We start from the raw sequence: 3,266 nt of genomic DNA on the forward strand, positions 1-3,266 counted from the left end.
GGCTACGCCGGCATATATATAGTGTTAGGGTTTTGGGTTGATGGAAAAACGAGATATTTTATTATTTTCGGAATTAATTAATTTCGTGAATAAAAATAATTCCAGAAAGTCCAGAATTGATATTTAAGGTCCGAAAAATACTCCGAAAGCTCCAAAAATTATGAGAAAATTCTTAGAGATATTTTAGAACATGAGGAACCCGAGTAAAGTATTTAGAGCTCATAAAAGATATCTAGAAGTATCTAAAAATTAGATTATGCTCACAGAAAAGTGGAACGAGTTTTAGGAAAATGCTGAAATAATTTTCGGTAACTCTTTAGAGATTGATTGACGGGTGAGGAACTGAAAGGAGTGATTTTGGGTTACACAGAAAAGATTTTGGGAAACTCAAAACGAAAGCATAGGCTAGAAAACAAAGAATAAAGATGTGCTGAACAAGGAGAAAATTTATTTTTTTTATATCTTCATGAGCACTCAAATACAAAACTAAATCAATTTTCATCTATTTTAAAAGGAGCAGATTTTAGGGTGTTACAATTCTACCCCACTTAACAGGAATCTCGTCCCGAGATTCGAAGAGACTGGAGATAATGATAAAGGTGATCATCTAGGTTACTTTGAGACTTTTGGACGAGATGATTTAGGGATTAATGATTAACAAAAGTTGACAAAGATATTAAAGATTGGCTCTCAAGATTAATTAGGATTTATGACATGAGATCAAAGGATTGAAGATCAGCATAAGTGAAAAAGAAAGATCAACGAAGGTTAGAAAGACAAACAAAGGTTGATCACCGCGTCTTTGCCTTATGAAGTTTAAAGTAAAGGAGCGAAGATCAATTAGAGATAATATAAAAGATAAAGATACATCTTATAGTGCTCAGACTTTCTTAATTCAAGATTTATGAAGTTTATGATAAAAGATTAGAAATTAGCAAGGATTGATATGGAGAATAAAGAATGATTTTTCAAGGTTATTTTGAGCTCTATGATGAGAGGTGATAAGATGATTGTAAACTGATAAGGGTTAACTAGAAAAATAATGATCGATCATAAGGAATCCAAAGATCGATGATAAGAAAACTAGACGGGGAGGATGAAGTTGACCTTTAGATCATTATATCATAAGGTAAACAATCAAGGGGCAAAGACTAACAAAAAAGTATAAGAAGATGAAGATTGATGAAAAAAAAATAAAGATTGATATACAAGAAGAATAAGATTAATCATTAGGTCATGTCTTGAAACTTGAGATACTTAAATGACGGTAGCGGATGCTACCCCACTTAACAAGATTGAGCTACTTCTCAACACGATACCTTGCGGGCCTCCTTCAAAACATAAAAACAGAGACGACACACAAGCAACACACCAAACAAGACAAGCACACAACACACATCGATACTACACGTGTTTCTTCAATAATGGTGGTCATTCCTAAAGGGCAGATTAGAGATGATAAAAGGTCATCGAATTTTTAATAGAGCAAGTTTTGAAAAGTTAAGTAAAACAAGTAAATAAAGGCCAAGGTGATAAACAGAATCAGCTCAAAGGAAGCTATTCAAGGAGGGGATACAATATGACAAGGATTGAGAAATAATCAAACTCAAAGAGCCAAGGGATAATAAAATAGTTTTATAGCAAATTAGACTTTTCTAACCGACCAGTGCTACCTAGGCATACGTCCTACAGTCAACACTGCTCTGATACCACTCTGTCACACCCGGTTTTAAGGAACAAAACCAGGCTAGCTATATGTGTGCCCAGAAAGTCCACACATACAACAACAGAAAGGAACAGTATCAGAAACAATGTTATATAGCGAAAACATACTTATAATTAACACTTACATCAGAGTATCGCGGAACGATAACTAATCTTCAGGCTCAATCTTCACAGGGACGGTTGACTGGGGGTAACATATGCCTAGCACTTCTTGTATCCTGAGAACGTCCTTCGTAACTCCGTCGCTCCTCTGATAACTCTTACTAATAAACTGGAGTGGTGGGAAATAGCAAGAGTGAGCACATATCGTACTCAACAAGTATAACCAGGGGTTCATGAGGCTCAAATAGCTGACACTGGTTTGACTGCATTTAGCTTTTAATAGTGGATAGCATGTTCATAATTAATAGCAAATGTCAAGGTAGTATAAATAATCCAATAATCACATGATCAAGTGTAAGCATAATTAATCCATAGCATAAACGATAATCAAATGAACATAACAACTTAATAAGCTCATCGTCGGCGCAGCAAGAACCCCCAAGGCCGCTCATAACCGTGAGCACGGCTAGTATACCAGTTTTACACTCTGCAGAGGTTGTACATCTTTACCCATGAGTCATGATTTACCCTTTCGCCCGAGGTAGCCAGTCTCTTAACCCCCTTCCTAGGGAGGTCGGCAGGGATCACTATGAAGCCTTTCAAAAGTTCGTCTAACATGTTAGGGCCGCAAGGTTTCCTTTGCGCGCAGATATAGATACCCCCCTTCCAAATGGCACAATGACGCGCAGCCTATACACATAGGGACAGGGGCTCGCACTATACCCAAAACGGTTCAGCCCCTCCGCCCTTTCGGGTAACCTCTAACAAGCTAGAAAAGTTCTTCATACTGAGCTAAAGCCAGAGCCATTATAGCCCTCATGGTTGCACTGTTGTCCCGGTGATCACTTACAGACAAGATCTCATATAGTTATTTGTCATCTTTTAACGTTCATTGCATAGCTATTAATCATCTTACAAGATCATGGATTATATCAAGCACTAGCACATCTACACCAAATGCATATCAAGTAGGTAGCAAGGAATCCAGGTAACAATCATCTATGATTTTGCTAAGGTCGACAAGGTGATAGCATGCATATGATATATATGTGTAATTATAAGTGAATAGGTAGCAAGGATAATCCCAAGTTATACTTGCCTTAAAGACTTGCTCAATTCTCACACCATCAGCTTTTGGTCATCATCTTCTAATCTTCCACGTCCACGGACAGTTCTTGTCTATTCATATCAAGCACCACACATAGGCAAACATACAAGCAACAAATAGAACACTAAGAACAATACACCATACAAGACAAAAGAGCATACTAAAAGAGAATCAACGCTACAAGATCACTACAAACACCGAAACGGAACCAATCGTTAAAAGAAATGATTAACGATACTTTTATACTATAAAAGAGAAGCTTAAACATTTAATTTATTTAAGTAAATAAAATAATGTAAAAGTTATTAATTCAGATTAATGTGAACATATT

Source organism: Sorghum bicolor, chromosome 9 (assembly GCF_000003195.3).
Source record: "Sorghum bicolor cultivar BTx623 chromosome 9, Sorghum_bicolor_NCBIv3, whole genome shotgun sequence".
Classification (NCBI taxonomy): Eukaryota; Viridiplantae; Streptophyta; class Magnoliopsida; order Poales; family Poaceae; genus Sorghum; species Sorghum bicolor.